Source organism: Carcharodon carcharias, chromosome 9 (genome assembly GCF_017639515.1).
Source record: "Carcharodon carcharias isolate sCarCar2 chromosome 9, sCarCar2.pri, whole genome shotgun sequence".
NCBI lineage: Eukaryota > Metazoa > Chordata > Chondrichthyes > Lamniformes > Lamnidae > Carcharodon > Carcharodon carcharias.
In genome coordinates, this window is record NC_054475.1 from 125,397,015 (window position 1) to 125,423,319 (window position 26,305).

Sequence of the window (26,305 nt, forward strand, 5' to 3'; positions counted from 1 at the left end):
CATTATATGACTTACTGAGCACACAAGTTATATCACTTACTGGACACACAATTTTTATCACATACTGAGCACACACTTTGTTTCACTTACTGAGCACACACATTATATAACCTACTGAGCACACACTGGATATCACTTACTGAGCGCACACATTATATCACTTACTGAATGCACACTTTATATCACTAACTGAGCACAGATATTTTCTCAGTTACGGAGCACAAACATTATATAATCTACAGAGCACACACGTTATATCACTTACGGAACACACACAAAATATCACTTACTGAGCACACATTATAGCACTTGCAGAGCACACACGTTCTATCGCTTACTGAGCACACACATTATATCACATACTGAGCACACACTGTATATCACTTACTGAGCGCACACATTATATCGCTTAGTGAATGCACACTTTATATCACTTACTGAGCACTGAGCGCACACATTATATCACTTAGTCAATGCACACTTTATATCACTTACTGAGCACAGATATTATATCACTTACTGAGCATACATTATAACATTAATGAGCACACATTATATATCCTACTGAGCACACACATTATATAACCTACTGAGCACACACATTATATCACTTACAGAGCACACAAATTATATCATTAACTGAGCACACACATGATATATCCTACAGAGCACAAACATTATATCACTTACTCAGCACACACTTTATATCATTTACTGAGCACACGGATTATATCAATTAATGAGAACTCACATTATATCACTTGCTGAGCACACAAATTGGATCACGTACTGAGCACACACATTGTTTCACTTACTGAGCAAACACATTATATCACTTACTGAGCAAACACATTATATCGCTTACTGAGCACACAAATTATATCGCTTACTGAGCACACACATTATATCGCTTACTGAGCACACACACTATATAACTTAGTGAGAACACAATTTATATAACCTACAGAGCGCAAACATTATATCACTTACTGAGCACACACATTATATCACTTACTGAGCACACACATTATATCAATTAATGAGAACACACACTATATCACTTACTGAGCACACACATTATGTAACCTACTGAGCACACACATTATATAACCTACTGAGCACACACATTTTATCACTTACTGAGCACATACATTTTATCATTATCTCAGCACACCCATTATATCACCTACTGAGCACACAAATTATCTCAATTACTGAGCACACATGTTATATAACCTAATCCTGACATCCATCACTTACTGAGCACACATATTATATAGCCTACTAAGCACACACATATCACATATTGAGCACACACATTATATGACTTACTGAGCACACACATTTTTCACTTACTGAGCATACACATTATCTCACTTACTGAGCACACACAATCTCTCACTTACTGAGCACACACATTATATGACTTACTGAGCACACAAATTGTATCACATACTGAGCACACACATTGTTTCACTTACTGAGCACACATTATATCACTTACTGAGCACACACATTATATCACTTACTGAGCACTCACATTATATCACTTACTGAGCACACACATTATATGACTTACTGAGCACACACATTATATGACTTACTGAGCACACACATTATCTCACTTACTGAGCACACAAGTTATATCACTTACTGGATACACAATTTTTATCACATACTGAGCACACACTTTGTTTCACTTACTGAGCACACACATTATATAACCTACTGAGCACACACTGTATATCACTTACTGAGTGCACACATTATATCACTTACTGAATGCACACTTTATATCACTAACTGAGCACAGATATTTTCTCAGTTACGGAGCACAAACATTATATAATCTACAGAGCACACACGTTATATCACTTACGGAACACACACAAAATATCACTTACTGAGCACACATTATAGCACTTACAGAGCACACACGTTCTATCGCTTACTGAGCACACACCTTATATCACATACTGAGCACACACTGTATATCACTTACTGAGCGCACACATTATTTCACTTAGTGAATGCACACTTTATATCACTTACTGAGCACTGAGCGCACACATTATATCACTAAGTCAATGCGCACTTTATATCACTTACTGAGCACGGATAGTATATCAGTTACGGAGCACAAACATTATATAATCTACAGAGCACACACGTTATATCACTTACTGAACACACACATAATATCACTTACTGAGCACAAATTATACCACTTACAAAGCACACACGTAATATCACTTACTGAGCACACACATTATATCACACACTGAGCACACACTGTATATCACTTACTGAGCGCACACATTATATCACTTAGTGAATGCACACTTTATATCACTGAGCACTGAGCGCACACATTATATCATTTAGTGAATGCACACTTTATATCACTTACTGAGCACAGATATTATATCAGTTACTGAGCACAAACTTTTTATAAGCTACAGAGCAGACACATTATAACAATTACTGAGCACACACGTTATATCACTTACTGAGCATACATTATAACATTAATGAGCACACATTATATAACCTATTGAGCACACACATTATATAACCTACTGAGCACACACATTATATCACTTACAGAGCACACACATTATATCATTAACTGAGCACACACATGATATATCCTACAGATCACAAACATTATATCACTTACTCATTACACACTTTATATCATTTACTGAGCACACGGATTATATCAATTAATGAGAACTCACATTATATCACTTACTGAGCACACAAATTGGATCACGTACTGAGCACACACATTGTTTCACTTACTGAGCAAACATATTATATCACTTACTGAGCAAACACATTATATTGCTTACTGAGCACACACATTATATCGCTTACTGAGCACACACATTATATCGCTTACTGAGCACACACACTACGTAACTTAGTGAGAACAAATTTATATAACCTACAGAGCACAAACATTATATCACTTACTGAGCACACACATTATATCACTTACTGAGCACACACATTATATCACTTAGTGAATGCACACTTTATATCACTTACTGAGCACAGATAGTATATCAGTTACTGAGCACAAACTTTTTATAACCTATAGAGCAGGCACGTTATAACAATGACTGAGCACACACGTTATATCACTTACTGAGCACACACATTATATCATTTACTGAGCACACGGATTATATCAATTAATTAGAACTCACATTATATCACTTACTGAGCATACATTATATCATTAATGAGCACACATTATATTACCTACTGAGCACACACATTATATTACTTACAGAGCACACACATTATATCATGAACTGAGCACACACATGATATATCCTACAGAGCACAAACATTATATCACTTACTCAGCACAAACTTTATATCATTTACAGAGCACACGGATTATATCAATTAATGAGAACTCACATTATATCACTTTCTGAGCACACAAATTGGTTCACGTACTGAGCACACACATTGTTTCACTTACTGAGCAAACACATTATATCACTTACTGAGCAAACACATTATATCGCTTACTGAGCACACACATTATATCGCTTACTGAGCACACACATTATATCGCTTACTGAGCACACACACTATATAACCTAGTGAGAACACAATTTATATAACCTACAGAGCACAAACATTATATCACTTACTGAGCACACACATTATATCACTTACTGAGCACACACATTATATCAATTAATGAGAACACACACTATATCACTTACTGAGCACACACATTATGTAACCTACTGAGCACACACATTATATAACCTACTGAGCACACACATTTTATCATTTACTGAGCACATACATTTTATAATTATCTCAGCACACCCATTATATCACCTACTGAGCACACAAATTATCTCAATTACTGAGCACACATGTTATATAACCTACTCCTGACATACATCACTTACTGAGCACACATATTATATAGCCTACTAAGCACACACATATCACATATTGAGCACACACATTATATGACTTACTGTGCACACACATTTTTCACTTACTGAGCATACACATTATCTCACTTACTGAGCACACACAATCTCTCACTTACTGAGCACACACATTATATGACATACTGAGCACACAAATTGTATCACATACTGAGCACACACATTGTTTCACTTACTGAGCACACATTATATCACTTACTGAGCACACACATTATATCACTTACTGAGCACTCACATTATATCACTTACTGAGCACACACATTATATGACTTACTGAGCACACACATTATATGACTTACTCAGCACACACATTATCTCACTTACTGAGCACACAAGTTATATCACTTACTGGACACACAATTTTTATCACATACTGAGCACACACTTTGTTTCACTTACTGAGCACACACATTATATAACCTACTGAGCACACACTGTATATCACTTACTGAGCGCACACATTATATCACTTACTGAATGCACACTTTATATCACTAACTGAGCACAGATATTTTCTCAGTTACGGAGCACAAACATTATATAATCTACAGAGCACACACGTTGTATCACTTACGGAACACACACAAAATATCTCTTGCTGAGCACACATTATAGCACTTACAGAGCACACACGTTATATCACATACTGAGCACCCACTGTATATCACTTACTGAGCGCACACATTATATCACTTAGTGAATGCACACTCTATATCACTTACTGAGCACTGAGCGCACACATTATATCACTTAGTCAATGCACACTTTATATCACTTACTGAGCACAGATATTATATCAGTTACTGAGCACAAACTTTTTATAACCTATAGAGCAGGCACGTTATAACAATGACTGAGCACACACGTTATATCACTTACTGAGCACACACATTATATCATTAATGAGCACACATTCTATAACCTACTGAGCACACACATTATGTCACTTACTGAGCACACACATTATATCATTAACTGAGCACACTCATGATATAACCTACAGAGCACAAATATTATATCACTTACTGAGCACACACATTATATCATTTACTGAGCACACGGATTATATCAATTAATTAGAACTCACATTATATCACTTACTGAGCACACATTTTATCACTTATTGAACACAAGCATTATATCACTTACTGAGCACAGATTTATGTCATTTACTGAGCACACACATTATATAACCGACTGAGCACGCAAATGATATCACTTACTGAGCCCATGTTATATCATTTACTGAGCACACACATTATATAACCTACTGAGCACACATGTTATATCACTTACTGAGCACTCACGTTGTTTCAGTTACTGAGCACACACATTATATTACTTACTGAGCACACACGTTATATCAATTACAGAACACAAACATTATTTCACTTACTGAGCACACACATTATATCACTTACTGAGCACATATTATATCATTTACTGAGCACACACATTATATAACCTACTGAGCACTCATGTTATATCACTTACTGAGCACTCACGTTGTTTCAGTTACTGAGCACACACATTATATCACTTACTGAGCACACACATTATATCACTTACTGAGCACACACAATATATCAATTACAGAACACAAACATTATATCACTTACTGAGCACACACATTATATCACTTTCTGAGCACACACATTATGTAACCTACTGAGCACACACATTATATAACCTACTGAGCACACACATTATATCACTTACTGAGCACACACATTATCTCACTTACTGAGCACACAAGTTATATCACTTACTGGACACACAATTTTTATCACATACTGAGCACACACTTTGTTTCACTTACTGAGCACACACATTATATAACCTACTAAGCACACACTGTATATCACTTACTGGGCGCACACATTATATCACTTACTGAATGCACACTTTATATCACTAACTGAGCACAGATATTTTCTCAGTTACGGAGCACAAACATTATATAATCTACAGAGCACACACGTTGTATCACTTACGGAACACACACAAAATATCTCTTGCTGAGCACACATTATAGCACTTACAGAGCACACACGTTATATCACATACTGAGCACACACTGTATATCACTTACTGAGCGCACACATTATATCACTTAGTGAATGCACACTCTATATCACTTACTGAGCACTGAGCGCACACATTATATCACTTAGTCAATGCACACTTTATATCACTTACTGAGCACAGATATTATATCAGTGACTGAGCACAACCTTTTTATAACCTATAGAGCAGGCACGTTATAACAATGACTGAGCACACACGTTATATCAATTACTGAGCACACACATTATATCATTAATGAGCACACATTCTATAAGCTACTGAGCACACACATTATGTCACTTACTGAGCACACACATAATATCATTAAGTGAGCACACACATGATATAACCTACAGAGCACAAATATTATATCACTTACTGAGCACACACATTATATCATTTACTGAGCACACGGATTATATCAATTAATTAGAAATCACATTATATCGCTTACTGAGCACACATTTTATCACTTATTGAACACAAGCATTATATCACTTACTGAGCACAGATTTATGTCATTTACTGAGCACACACATTATATAACCGACTGAGCACGCAAATGATATCACTTACTGAGCCCATGTTATATCATTTACTGAGCACACACATTATATAACCTACTGAGCACACATGTTATATCACTTACTGAGCACTCACGTTGTTTCAGTTACTGAGCACACACATTATATTACTTACTGAGCACACACGTTATATCAATTACAGAACACAAACATTATTTCACTTACTGAGCACACACATTATATCACTTACTGAGCACATATTATATCATTTACTGAGCACACACATTATATAACCTACTGAGCACTCATGTTATATCACTTACTGAGCACTCACGTTGTTTCAGTTACTGAGCACACACATTATATCACTTACTGAGCACACACATTATATCACTTACTGAGTACACACAATATATCAATTACAGAACACAAACATTATATCACTTACTGAGCACACACATTATATCACTTTCTGAGCACACACATTATGTAACCTACTGAGCACACACATTATATAACCTACTGAGCACACACATTATATCACTGACTGAGCACACACATTATATGACTTACTGAGCACACACATTATCTCACTTACTGAGCACACAAGTTATATCACTTACTGGACACACAATTTTTATCACATACTGAGCACACACTTTGTTTCACTTACTGAGCACACACATTATATAACCTACTAAGCACACACTGTATATCACTTACTGGGCGCACACATTATATCACTTACTGAATGCACACTTTATATCACTAACTGAGCACAGATATTTTCTCAGTTACGGAGCACAAACATTATATAATCTACAGAGCACACACGTTGTATCACTTACGGAACACACACAAAATATCTCTTGCTGAGCACACATTATAGCACTTACAGAGCACACACGTTATATCACATACTGAGCACACACTGTATATCACTTACTGAGCGCACACATTATATCACTTAGTGAATGCACACTCTATATCACTTATTGAGCCATGAGCGCACACATTATATCACTTAGTCAATGCACACTTTATATCACTTACTGAGCACAGATATTATATCAGTGACTGAGCACAACCTTTTTATAACCTATAGAGCAGGCACGTTATAACAATGACTGAGCACACACGTTATATCACTTACTGAGCACACACATTATATCATTAATGAGCACACATTCTATAACCTACTGAGCACACACATTATGTCACTTACTGAGCACACACATAATATCATTAAGTGAGCACACACATGATATAACCTACAGAGCACAAACATTATATCACTTACTGAGCACACACATTATATCATTTACTGAGCACACGGATTATATCAATTAATTAGAACTCACATTATATCACTTACTGAGCACACATTATATCACTTATTGAACACAAGCATTATATCACTTACTGAGCACAGATTTATGTCATTTACTGAGCACACACATTATATAACCGACTGAGCACGCAAATGATATCACTTACTGAGCCCATGTTATATCATTTACTGAGCACACAAATTATATAACCTACTGAGCACACATGTTATATCACTTACTGAGCACTCACGTTGTTGCAGTTACTGAGCACACACATTATATTACTTACTGAGCACACACATTATCTCACTTACTGAGCACACACATTATATCAATTAATGAGAACACACACTATATCACTTACTGAGCACACACATTATGTAACCTACTGAGCACACACATTATATAACCTACTGAGCACACACATTTTATCACTTACTGAGCACATACATTTTATCATTATCTCAGCACACCCATTATATCACCTACTGAGCACACAAATTATCTCAATTACTGAGCACACATGTTATATAACCTACTCCTGACATCCATCACTTACTGAGCACACATATTATATAGCCTACTAAGCACACACATATCACATATTGAGCACACACATTATATGACTTACTGAGCACACACATTTTTCACTTACTGAGCATACACATTATCACACTTACTGAGCACACACAATCTCTCACTTACTGAGCACACACATTATATGACTTACTGAGCACACAAATTGTTTCACTTACTGAGCACACATTATATCACTTACTGAGCACACACATTATATCACTTACTGAGCACTCACATTATATCACTTACTGAGCACACACATTATATGACTTACTGAGCACACACATTATATGACTTACTGAGCACACACATTATCTCACTTACTGAGCACACAAGTTATATCACTTACTGGACACACAATTTTTATCACATACTGAGCACACACTTTGTTTCACTTACTGAGCACACACATTATATAACCTACTGAGCACACACTGTATATCACTTACTGAGCGCACACATTATATCACTTACTGAATGCACACTTTATATCACTAACTGAGAACAGATATTTTCTCAGTTACGGAGCACAAACATTATATAATCTACAGAGCACACACGTTATATCACTTACGGAACACACACAAAATATCACTTACTGAGCACACATTATAACACTTACAGAGCACACACGTTCTATCACTTACTGAGCACACACATTATATCACATACTGAGCACACACTGTATATCACTTACTGAGCACTGAGCGCACACATTATATCACTTAGTCAATGCACACTTTATATCACTTACTGAGCACAGATATTATATCAGTTACTGAGCACAAACTTTTTATAACCTATAGAGCAGGCGCATTATAACAATGACTGAGCACACACGTTATATCACTTACTGAGCACACACATTATATCATTAATGAGCACACATTCTATAACCTACTGAGCACACACATTGTGTCACTTACTGAGCACACACATTATATCATTAACTGAGCACACTCATGATATAACCTACAGAGCACAAATATTATATCACTTACTGAGCACACACATTATATCATTTACTGAGCACACGGATTATATCAATTAATTAGAACTCACATTATATCACTTACTGAGCACACATTTTATCACTTATTGAACACAAGCATTATATCACTTACTGAGCACAGATTTATGTCATTTACTGAGCACACACATTATATAACCGACTGAGCACGCAAATGATATCACTTACTGAGCCCATGTTATATCATTTACTGAGCACACAAATTATATAACCTACTGAGCACACATGTTATATCACTTACTGAGCACTCACGTTGTTGCAGTTACTGAGCACACACATTATATTACTTACTGAGCACACACATTATCTCACTTACTGAGCACACACATTATATCAATTAATGAGAACACACACTATATCACTTACTGAGCACACACATTATGTAACCTACTGAGCACACACATTATATAACCTACTGAGCACACACATTTTATCACTTACTGAGCACATACATTTTATCATTATCTCAGCACACCCATTATATCACCTACTGAGCACACAAATTATCTCAATTACTGAGCACACATGTTATATAACCTGCTCCTGACATCCATCACTTACGGAGCACACATATTATATAGCCTACTAAGCACACACATATCACATATTGAGAACACACATTATATGACTTACTGAGCACACACATTTTTCACTTACTGAGCATACACATTATCTCACTTACTGAGCACACACAATCTCTCACTTACTGAGCACACACATTATATGACTTACTGAGCACACAAATTGTATCACATACTGAGCACACACATTGTTTCACTTACTGAGCACACATTATATCACTTACTGAGCACACACATTATATCACTTACTGAGCACTCACATTATATCACTTACTGAGCACACACATTATATGACTTACTGAGCACACACATTATATGACTTACTGAGCACACACATTATCTCACTTACTGAGCACACAAGTTATATCACTTACTGGACACACAATTTTTATCACATACTGAGCACACACTTTGTTTCACTTACTGAGCACACACATTATATAACCTACTGAGCACACACTGTATATCACTTACTGAGCGCACACATTATATCACTTACTGAATGCACACTTTATATCACTAACTGAGAACAGATATTTTCTCAGTTACGGAGCACAAACATTATATAATCTACAGAGCACACACGTTATATCACTTACGGAACACACACAAAATATCACTTACTGAGCACACATTATAGCACTTACAGAGCACACACGTTCTATCACTTACTGAGCACACACATTATATCACATACTGAGCACACACTGTATATCACTTACTGAGCACTGAGCGCACACATTATATCACTTAGTCAATGCACACTTTATATCACTTACTGAGCACAGATATTATATCAGTTACTGAGCACAAACTTTTTATAACCTATAGAGCAGGCGCATTATAACAATGACTGAGCACACACATTATATCACTTACTGAGCACACACATTATATCATTAATGAGCACACATTCTATAACCTACTGAGCACACACATTGTGTCACTTACTGAGCACACACATTATATCATTAACTGAGCACACTCATGATATAACCTACAGAGCACAAATATTATATCACTTACTGAGCACACACATTATATCATTTACTGAGCACACGGATTATATCAATTAATTAGAACTCACATTATATCACTTACTGAGCACACATTTTATCACTTATTGAACACAAGCATTATATCACTTACTGAGCACAGAATTATGTCATTTACTGAGCACACACATTATATAACCGACTGAGCACGCAAATGATATCACTTACTGAGCCCATGTTATATCATTTACTGAGCACACACATTATATAACCTACTGAGCACACAAGTTATATCACTTACTGGACACACAATTTTTATCACATACTGAGCACACACTTTGTTTCACTTACTGAGCACACACATTATATAACCTACTAAGCACACACTGTATATCACTTACTGGGCGCACACATTATATCACTTACTGAATGCACACTTTATATCACTAACTGAGCACAGATATTTTCTCAGTTACGGAGCACAAACATTATATAATCTACAGAGCACACACGTTGTATCACTTACGGAACACACACAAAATATCTCTTGCTGAGCACACATTATAGCACTTACAGAGCACACACGTTATATCACATACTGAGCACACACTGTATATCACTTACTGAGCGCACACATTATATCACTTAGTCATTGCACACTTTATATCACTTACTGAGCACTGAGCGCACACATTATATCACTTAGTCAATGCACACTTTATATCACTTACTGAGCACAGATATTATATCAGTGACTGAGCACAACCTTTTTATAACCTATAGAGCAGGCACGTTATAACAATGACTGAGCACACACGTTATATCACTTACTGAGCACACACATTATAACATTAATGAGCACACATTCTATAACCTACTGAGCACACACATTATGTCACTTACTGAGCACACACATAATATCATTAAGTGAGCACACACATGATATAACCTACAGAGCACAAACATTATATCACTTACTGAGCACACACATTATATCATTTACTGAGCACACGGATTATATCAATTAATTAGAACTCACATTATATCACTTACTGAGCACACATTATATCACTTATTGAACACAAGCATTATATCACTTACTGAGCACAGATTTATGTCATTTACTGAGCACACACATTATATAACCGACTGAGCTCGCAAATGATATCACTTACTGAGCCCATGTTATATCATTTACTGAGCACACAAATTATATAACCTACTGAGCACACATGTTATATCACTTACTGAGCACTCACGTTGTTGCAGTTACTGAGCACACACATTATATTACTTACTGAGCACACACATTATCTCACTTACTGAGCACACACATTATATCAATTAATGAGAACACACACTATATCACTTACTGAGCACACACATTATGTAACCTACTGAGCACACACATTATATAACCTACTGAGCACACACATTTTATCACTTACTGAGCACATACATTTTATCATTATCTCAGCACACCCATTATATCACCTACTGAGCACACAAATTATCTCAATTACTGAGCACACATGTTATATAACCTACTCCTGACATCCATCACTTACTGAGCACACATATTATATAGCCTACTAAGCACACACATATCACATATTGAGCACACACATTATATGACTTACTGAGCACACACATTTTTCACTTACTGAGCATACACATTATCTCACTTACTGAGCACACACAATCTCTCACTTACTGAGCACAAACATTATATGACTTACTGAGCACACAAATTGTATCACATACTGAGCACACACATTGTTTCACTTACAGAGCACACATTATATCACTTACTGAGCACACACATTATATCACTTACTGAGCACTCACATTATATCACTTACTGAGCACACACATTATATGACTTACTGAGCACACACATTATATGACTTACTGAGCACACACATTATCTCACTTACTGAGCACACAAGTTATATCACTTACTGGACACACAATTTTTATCACATACTGAGCACACACTTTGTTTCACTTACTGAGCGCACACATTATATCACTTACTGAATGCACACTTTATATCACTAACTGAGAACAGATATTTTCTCAGTTACGGAGCACAAACATTATATAATCTACAGAGCACACACGTTATATCACTTACGGAACACACACAAAATATCACTTACTGAGCACACATTATAGCACTTACAGAGCACACACGTTCTATCACTTACTGAGCACACACATTATATCACATACTGAGCACACACTGTATATCACTTACTGAGCACTGAGCACACACATTATATCACTTAGTCAATGCACACTTTATATCACTTACTGAGCACAGATATTATATCAGTTACTGAGCACAAACTTTTTATAACCTATAGAGCAGGCGCGTTATAACAATGACTGAGCACACACGTTATATCACTTACTGAGCACACACGTTATATCATTAATGAGCACACATTCTATAACCTACTGAGCACACACATTATGTCACTTACTGAGCACACACATTATATCATTAACTGAGCACACTCATGATATAACCTACAGAGCACAAATATTATATCACTTACTGAGCACACACATTATATCATTTACTGAGCACACGGATTATATCAATTAATTAGAACTCACATTATATCACTTACTGAGCACACATTTTATCACTTATTGAACACAAGCATTATATCACTTACTGAGCACAGATTTATGTCATTTACTGAGCACACACATTATATAACCGACTGAGCACGCAAATGATATCACTTACTGAGCCCATGTTATATCATTTACTGAGCACACACATTATATAACCTACTGAGCACACATGTTATATCACTTACTGAGCACTCACGTTGTTTCAGTTACTGAGCACACACATTATATTACTTACTGAGCACACACGTTATATCAATTACAGAACACAAACATTATTTCACTTACTGAGCACACACATTATATCACTTACTGAGCACATATTATATCATTTACTGAGCACACACATTATATAACCTACTGAGCACTCATGTTATATCACTTACTGAGCACTCACGTTGTTTCAGTTACTGAGCACACACATTATATCACTTACTGAGCACACACATTATATCACTTACTGAGCACACACAATATATCAATTACAGAACACAAACATTATATCACTTACTGAGCACACACATTATATCACTTTCTGAGCACACACATTATGTAACCTACTGAGCACACACATTATATAACCTACTGAGCACACACATTATATCACTTACTGAGCACACACATTATATGACTTACTGAGCACACACATTATCTCACTTACTGAGCACACAAGTTATATCACTTACTGGACACACAATTTTTATCACATACTGAGCACACACTTTGTTTCACTTACTGAGCACACACATTATATAACCTACTAAGCACACATTGTATATCACTTACTGGGCGCACACATTATATCACTTACTGAATGCACACTTTATATCACTAACTGAGCACAGATATTTTCTCAGTTACGGAGCACAAACATTATATAATCTACAGAGCACACACGTTGTATCACTTACGGAACACACACAAAATATCTCTTGCTGAGCACACATTATAGCACTTACAGAGCACACACGTTCTATCACTTACTGAGCACACACATTATATCACATACTGAGCACACACTCTATATCACTTACTGAGCGCACACATTATATCACTTAGTGAATGCACACTTTATATCACTTACTGAGCACTGAGCGCACACATTATATCACTTAGTCAATGCACACTTTATATCACTTACTGAGCACAGATATTATATCAGTTACTGAGCACAACCATTTTAAAACCTATAGAGCAGGCACGTTATAACAATGACTGAGCACACACGTTATATCACTTACTGAGCACACACATTATATCATTAATGAGCACACATTCTATAACCTACTGAGCACACACATTATGTCACTTACTGAGCACACACATAATATCATTAAGTGAGCACACATATGATATAACCTACAGAGCACAAACATTATATCACTTACTGAGCACACACATTATATCATTTACTGAGCACACGGATTATATCAATTAATTAGAACTCACATTATATCACTTACTGAGCACACATTTTATCACTTATTGAACACAAGCATTATATCACTTACTGAGCACAGATTTATGTCATTTACTGAGCACACACATTATATAACCGACTGAGCACGCAAATGATATCACTTACTGAGCCCATGTTATATCATTTACTGAGCACACACATTATATAACCTACTGAGCACACATGTTATATCACTTACTGAGCACTCACGTTGTTTCAGTTACTGAGCACACACATTATATTACTTACTGAGCACACACGTTATATCACTTACTGAGCACATATTATATCATTTACTGAGCACACACATTATATAACCTACTGAGCACTCATATTATATCACTTACTGAGCACTCACGTTGTTTCAGTTTTGAGCACACACATTATATCACTTACTGAGCACACACATTATATCACTTACTGAGCACACACAATATATCAATTACAGAACACAAACATTATATCACTTACTGAGCACACACATTATATCACTTTCTGAGCACACACATTATGTAACCTACTGAGCGCACACATTATATAACCTACTGAGCACACACATTATATCACTTACTGAGCACACACATTATATGACTTACTGAGCACACACATTATCTCACTTACTGAGCACACAAGTTATATCACTTACTGGACACACAATTTTTATCACATACTGAGCACACACTTTGTTTCACTTACTGAGCACACACATTATATAACCTACTAAGCACACACTGTATATCACTTACTGGGCGCACACATTATATCACTTACTGAATGCACACTTTATATCACTAACTGAGCACAGATATTTTCTCAGTTACGGAGCACAAACATTATATAATCTACAGAGCACACACGTTGTATCACTTACGGAACACACACAAAATATCTCTTGCTGAGCACACATTATAGCACTTACAGAGCACACACGTTATATCACATACTGAGCACACACTGTATATCACTTACTGAGCGCACACATTATATCACCTAGTCAATGCACACTTGATATCACTTACTGAGCACTGAGCGCACACATTATATCACTTAGTCAATGCACACTTTATATCACTTACTGAGCACAGATATTATATCAGTGACTGAGCACAACCTTTTTATAACCTATAGAGCAGGCACGTTATAACAATGACTGAGCACACACGTTATATCACTTACTGAGCACACACATTATATCATTAATGAGCACACATTCTATAACCTACTGAGCACACACATTATGTCACTTACTGAGCACACACATAATATCATTAAGTGAGCACACACATGATATAACCTACAGAGCACAAACATTATATCACTTACTGAGCACACACATTATATCATTTACTGAGCACACGGATTATATCAATTAATTAGAACTCACATTATATCACTTACTGAGCACACATTATATCACTTATTGAACACAAGCATTATATCACTTACTGAGCACAGATTTATGTCATTTACTGAGCACACACATTATATAACCGACTGAGCACGCAAATGATATCACTTACTGAGCCCATGTTATATCATTTACTGAGCACACAAATTATATAACCTACTGAGCACACATGTTATATCACTTACTGAGCACTCACGTTGTTGCAGTTACTGAGCACACACATTATATTACTTACTGAGCACACACATTATCTCACTTACTGAGCACACACATTATATCAATTAATGAGAACACACACTATATCACTTACTGAGCACACACATTATATAACCTACTGAGCACACACATTTTATCACTTACTGAGCACATACATTTTATCATTATCTCAGCACACCCATTATATCACCTACTGAACACACAAATTATCTCAATTACTGAGCACACATGTTATATAACCTACTCCTGACATACATCACTTACTGAGCACACATATTATATAGCCTACTAAGCACACACATATCACATATTGAGCACACACTTTATATGACTTACTGAGCACACACATTTTTCACTTACTGAGCATACACATTATCTCACTTACTGAGCACACACAATCTCTCACTTACTGAGCACACACATTATATGACTTACTGAGCACACAAATTGTATCACATACTGAGCACACACATTGTTTCACTTACTGAGCACACATTATATCACTTACTGAGCACACACATTATATCACTTACTGAGCACTCACATTATATCACTTACTGAGCACACACATTATATGACTTACTGAGCACACACATTATATGACTTACTGAGCACACACATTATCTCACTTACTGAGCACACAAGTTATATCACTTACTGGACACACAATTTTTATCACATACTGAGCACACACTTTGTTTCACTTACTGAGCACACACATTATATAACCTACTGAGCACACACTGTATATCACTTACTGAGCGCACACATTATATCACTTACTGAATGCACACTTTATATCACTAACTGAGAACAGATATTTTCTCAGTTACGGAGCACAAACATTATATAACCTACAGAGCACACACGTTATATCACTTACGGAACACACACAAAATATCACTTACTGAGCACACATTATAGCACTTACAGAGCACACACGTTCTATCACTTACTGAGCACACACATTATATCACATACTGAGCACACACTGTATATCACTTACTGAGCACTGAGCGCACACATTATATCACTTAGTCAATGCACACTTTATATCACTTACTGAGCACAGATATTATATCAGTTACTGAGCACAAACTTTTTATAACCTATAGAGCAGGCGCGTTATAACAATGACTGAGCACACACGTTATATCACTTACTGAGCACACACATTATATCATTAATGAGCACACATTCTATAACCTACTGAGCACACACATTATGTCACTTACTGAGCACACACATTATATCATTAACTGAGCACACTCATGATATAACCTACAGAGCACAAATATTATATCACTTACTGAGCACACACATTATATCATTTACTGAGCACACGGATTATATCAATTAATTAGAACTCACATTATATCACTTACTGAGCACACATTTTATCACTTATTGAACACAAGCATTATATCACTTACTGAGCACAGATTTATGTCATTTACTGAGCACACACATTATATAACCGACTGAGCACGCAAATGATATCACTTACAGAGCCCATGTTATATCATTTACTGAGCACACACATTATATAACCTACTGAGCACACATGTTATATCACTTACTGAGCACTCACGTTGTTTCAGTTACTGAGCACACACATTATATTACTTACTGAGCACACACGTTATATCAATTACAGAACACAAACATTATTTCACTTACTGAGCACACACATTATATCACTTACTGAGCACATATTATATCATTTACTGAGCACACACATTATATAACCTACTGAGCACTCATGTTATATCACTTACTGAGCACTCACGTTGTTTCAGTTACTGAGCACACACATTATATCACTTACTGAGCACACACATTATATCACTTACTGAGCACACACAATATATCAATTACAGAACACAAACATTATATCACTTACTGAGCACACACATTATATCACTTTCTGAGCACACACATTATGTAACCTACTGAGCGCACACATTATATAACCTACTGAGCACACACATTATATCACTTACTGAGCACACACATTATATGACTTACTGAGCACACACATTATCTCACTTACTGAGCACACAAGTTATATCACTTACTGGACACACAATTTTTATCACATACTGAGCACACACTTTGTTTCACTTACTGAGCACACACATTATATAACCTACTAAGCACACACTGTATATCACTTACTGGGCGCACACATTATATCACTTACTGAATGCACACTTTATATCACTAACTGAGCACAGATATTTTCTCAGTTACGGAGCACAAACATTATATAATCTACAGAGCACACACGTTGTATCACTTACGGAACACACACAAAATATCTCTTGCTGAGCACACATTATAGCACTTACAGAGCACACACATTATATCACATACTGAGCACACACTGTATATCACTTACTGAGCGCACACATTATATCACTTAGTCAATGCACACTTTATATCACTTACTGAGCACTGAGCGCACACATTATATCACTTAGTCAATGCACACTTTATATCACTTACTGAGCACAGATATTATATCAGTGACTGAGCACAACCTTTTTATAACCTATAGAGCAGGCACGTTATAACAATGACTGAGCACACACGTTATATCACTTACTGAGCACACACATTATATCATTAATGAGCACACATTCTATAACCTACTGAGCACACACATTATGTCACTTACTGAGCACACACATAATATCATTAAGTGAGCACACACATGATATAACCTACAGAGCACAAACATTATATCACTTACTGAGCACACACATTATATCATTTACTGAGCACACGGATTATATCAATTAATTAGAACTCACATTATATCACTTACTGAGCACAGATATTATATCAGTGACTGAGCACAACCTTTTTATAACATATAGAGCAGGCACGTTATAACAATGACTGAGCACACACGTTATATCACTTACTGAGCACACACATTATATCATTAATGAGCACACATTCTATAACCTACTGAGCACACATATTATGTCACTTACTGAGCACACACATAATATCATTAAGTGAGCACACACATGATATAACCTACAGAGCACAAACATTATATCACCTACTGAGCACACACATTATATCATTTACTGAGCACACGGATTATATCAATTAATTAGAACTCACATTATATCACTTACTGAGCACACATTATATCACTTATTGAACACAAGCATTATATCACTTACTGAGCACAGATTTATGTCATTTACTGAGCACACACATTATATAACCGACTGAGCACGCAAATGATATCACTTACTGAGCCCATGTTATATCATTTACTGAGCATACAAATTATATAACCTACTGAGCACACATGTTATATCACTTACTGAGCACTCACGTTGTTGCAGTTACTGAGCACACACATTATATTACTTACTGAGCACACACATTATCTCACTTACTGAGCACACACATTATATCAATTAATGAGAACACACACTATATCACTTACTGAGCACACACATTATGTAACCTACTGAGCACACACATTATATAACCTACTGAGCACACACATTTTATCACTTACTGAGCACATACATTTTATCATTATCTCAGCACACCCATTATATCACCTACTGAACACACAAATTATCTCAATTACTGAGCACACATGTTATATAACCTACTCCTGACATACATCACTTACTGAGCACACATATTATATAGCCTACTAAGCACACACATATCACATATTGAGCACACACTTTATATGACTTACTGAGCACACACATTTTTCACTTACTGAGCATACACATTATCTCACTTACTGAGCACACACAATCTCTCACTTACTGAGCACACACATTATATGACTTACTGAGCACACAAATTGTATCACATACTGATCACACACATTGTTTCACTTACTGAGCACACATTATATCACTTACTGAGCACACACATTATATCACTTACTGAGCACTCACATTATATCACTTACTGAGCACACACATTATATGACTTACAGAGCACACACATTATATGACTTACTGAGCACACACATTATATCACTTACTGAGCACACCCTTTATATCACCTACTGAGCACACACATTATCTCAATTACTGAGCACACATGTGATTTAACCTACTGAGAACACAGATTATATAACATACTGAGCACACACATTATATAACCCACTGAGCATAAACATTATGTCACTTACTGAGCACACACAATTTGTCATTTACTGAGCATACATTTCATAAGACGTGCTGTACACACTCATTATATAACATGTTGAGCACACGCAGTACGTCACTTACTGAGCACACACATTATATCACTTACTGAGCACACATATTATATCACTTACTGAGCACACACATTATATCACTTATTGAGCACACACATTATGTCACTTAATGAGCACACGCATTATATCACTAACTGAGTACACAAATTACGTTACTTACTGAGCACTCACATTTTATACCCTACTAAGCCCACACATATCGCTTATTGAACACACACATTATATCACTTACTGAGCACACACATTCTCTCACTTACTGAGCACACACATTATATCACTTACTGAGCACCCCCATTATATAACCTACTGAGCCCACACATTATATAACCTACAGAGCACACACATTATATCACATATAGTGATATAATGTGTGGTCTCAGTAAGTGATATAATGTGTGCTCAGAAATTGATGTAATGTCTGCGCTCAGTAAGTGATATAATGTATGTGCTCAATAAATGATATACTGTGTGTGCTCAATAAGTGATAAAATGTGTGTGCTCAGTAAGTGATATAATGTTTGTGCTCAGTAGGTTTCATTATGTGTGTGCTCAGCAAGTGATGTACTGAGCACACACATTATATCACTGACTGAGCACACGCATTATATCAGTTACTGAGCACACACATTTTATCACTTACTGAGCACACACATTTTATCACTTACTGAGAACACACATTGCATCAATTACTGAGCATACATTATATCACTTACTGAGCCCACACATTGTATCACTTACAGAGCACATCAATTACTGAGAACACACATAATAAAAAGTACTGAACACAAACATTATATCACTTACTGAGCATACACGTTATATAACCTAGCAGCACACATGTTATATAACCTACTGAGCCCACACATTATATCACTTACTGAGCACACACGTTATATAACCTACTAAGCACACACATTATGGAACCTACTGAGCCCACACATTATATAACCTACTGAGCACACATTATATCACTTAATGAGCACACACTTTATATCATTTACTGAGCACACATATATAACCTACTGAGCACACACATTGTATCACGTACGGAGCATACATTGTTTCAGTTGAGCACACAATATATCACTTACTGAGCACACACATTATATCACTAACTGAGCACACACATTATATCACTTCCTGAGCTCACACATTTTATCAATTACTGAACACACACATTATATCACTTACTACGCACACACATTATATAACCTACTGAGCGCACATGTTATATCACTCACTGAACACACAAATTATATCACTCACTGAGCACACACTTTATATCACTCACAGAGCACACATATTATATCACTTATTGAGCACACATTATATCATTTACTGACCACACAAATTATATCACTTATTGAGCACACAAATTATATCACTTACTGAGCGCACACATAATAAAACCTACTGAGCACAAACATTATATCAATTACTGAGCACACACATTATATCATTTATTCAGCACACAACTATATCTCTTACTGAGAGCAGACAATATATCAATTTCTGACCACACATTATATCACTTACTGAGCCCACACATTAAGTGATATAATGTGTGCTCAGAAATTGATGTAATGTCTGCGCTCAGTCAGTGATATAATGTGTTAGCTCAATAAATGATATAATGTGTGCGCTCAAGAAATGATATACTGTGTGTGCTCAGTAAGTGATAAAATGTGTGTGCTCAGTAAGTGATATAATGTTTGTGCTCAGTAGGTTTCATTATGTGTGTGCTCAGCAAGTGATGTACTGAGCACACACATTATATCACTGACTGAGCACACGCATTATATCAGTTACTGAGCACACACATTTTATCACTTACTGAGCACACACATTTTATCACTTACTGAGAACACACATTGCATCAATTACTGAGCATACATTATATCACTTACTGAGCCCACACATTGTATCACTTACAGAGCACATCAATTACTGAGAACACACATAATAAAAAGTACTGAACACAAACATTATATCACTTACTGAGCATACACGTTATATAACCTAGCAGCACACATGTTATATAACCTACTGAGCCCACACATTATATCACTTACTGAGCACACACGTTATATAACCTACTAAGCACACACATTATGGAACCTACTGAGCCCACACATTATATAACCTACTGAGCACACATTATATCACTTAATGAGCACACACTTTATATCATTTACTGAGCACACATATATAACCTACTGAGCACACACATTGTATCACGTACGGAGCATACATTGTTTCAGTTGAGCACACAATATATCACTTACTGAGCACACACATTATATCACTAACTGAGCACACACATTATATCACTTCCTGAGCTCACACATTTTATCAATTACTGAACACACACATTATATCACTTACTACGCACACACATTATATAACCTACTGAGCGCACATGTTATATCACTCACTGAACACACAAATTATATCACTCACTGAGCACACACTTTATATCACTCACAGAGCACACATATTATATCACTTATTGAGCACACATTATATCATTTACTGACCACACAAATTATATCACTTATTGAGCACACAAATTATATCACTTACTGAGCGCACACATAATAAAACCTACTGAGCACAAACATTATATCAATTACTGAGCACACACATTATATCATTTATTCAGCACACAACTATATCTCTTACTGAGAGCAGACAATATATCAATTTCTGACCACACATTATATCACTTACTGAGCCCACACATTAAGTGATATAATGTGTGCTCAGAAATTGATGTAATGTCTGCGCTCAGTCAGTGATATAATGTGTTTGCTCAATAAATGATATAATGTGTGCGCTCAAGAAATGATATACTGTGTGTGCTCAGTAAGTGATAAAATGTGTGTGCTCAGTAAGTGATATAATGTTTGTGCTCAGTAGGTTTCATTATGTGTGTGCTCAGCAAGTGATGTACTGAGCACACACATTATATCACTGACTGAGCACACACATTTTATCACTTACTGAGCACACACATTTTATCACTTACTGAGAACACACATTGCATCAATTATTGAGCATACATTATATCACTTACTGAGCCCACACATTGTATCACTTACAGAGCACATCAATTACTGAGAACACACATAATAAAAAGTACTGAACACAAACATTATATCACTTACTGAGTACACAAGTTATATCAATTACTGAGCACACATTATATCACTTGCATAGCACACAGATTATATCACTTACTGAGAGCACACGTTATATCAATTACTGAGCACACACATTATATCAGTTACTGAGCACAAACGTTATACCACTTACTGAGCACACAATTTATATCACTTACTGAGCACACATTATTTCAATTAATGAGCACACATTATATCACTTAATGAGCACACACATTATATGACTCACTGAAAACACACATTATATCATTTAGTGAGCACACACATTATATCACTTACCAAGCACTCACATTATATAACCTAGTGAGCATACACATTATAACACTTACTGAACACACAAATTATATCACTTACTGAACACACAAATTATATCTCTCACTGAGCACACACTTTATATCACTCACAGAGCACACACATGATATCATTTAAAGAGCACACATACTATATCACTTACTGAGCACACCCATTATATCACTTACTGAGCACACAAATTATATCACTTACTGAGTACACACATTATATGACTTCCTGAGCAAACATGTTATTTCAATTACTAAGCACACATTATATCACTTACTGAGCACACACATTATATCTCTTACTGAGTACACATTATAACACTTTCATAATAGTCACATAATATAACCTACTGAGAACACTCTTTATATCTCTTGCTGAGCACATATATTATATCACTTACTGAGCTCACATTATATCACTCAAAGCGCGGACACATTATATCCCTTACTGAGCACACACATTATATCACTTACTGAGCACACACGTTATATAACCCACTAAGCACACACATTACGTAACCTACTGAGCCCACACATCATATAACCTACTGAGCAAACATTATATCACTTAATGAGCACACACTTTATATCATTTACTGAGCACACACATTACATCACTTACTAAGCACGCACTTTATATCATTTACTGAGCACACATATTATATAACCTACTGAGCACACACATTATATCACGTACGGAGCACACATTGTTTCAATTATTGAGCACACAATATATCACTTACTGAGCACACACGTTATATCACTAACTGACTACACAATTTATATCACTTACTGAGCACACATTATTTCAATTAATGAGCACACATTATATCACTTAATGAGCACACATTATATCACTTAATGAGCACACACATTATATGACTCACTGAACACACACATTATATCATTTAGTGAGCACACACATTATATCACTTACTGAGCACTCACATTATATAACCTACTGAGCATACACATTATAACACTTACTGAACGCACAAATTATATCTCTCACTGAGCACACACATTATATCACTCACAGAGCACACACGTTATATCATTTAAAGAGCACACATACTATATCACTTACTGAGCACACACATTATATAACGTACTGAACACAGACATTATATCACTTCCTGAGCACACACATTATATCAATTACTGAGCACACACATTATATCACTTACTGAGCACACACATTATATGACTTCCTGAGCAAACACGTTATTTCAATTACTAAGCACACAATATATCACTTACTGAGCACACACATTATATCACTTACTGAGCACACACATTACATCCCTTACTGAGCACACATTACATCACTTACTGAGCACACACATTATATCTCTTACTGAGTACACATTATATCACTTTCATAACAGTCACATAATATAACCTACTGAGAATACTCTTTATATCTCTTGCTGAGCACACATATTATATCACTTACTGAGCTCACATTATATCACTCACAGAGCAGACACATTATATCACTTACTGAGCACACACGTTATATAACCTACTAAGCACACACATTATGTAACCTACTGAGCCCACACATTATACTACCTACTGAGCACACATTATATCACTTAATGAGCACACACTTTATATCATTTACTGAGCACAAACATCACATCACTTACTGACCACATAAATTATATCACTTACTGGGCACACACATTATGTCACCCACAGATCACACACATTACATAAT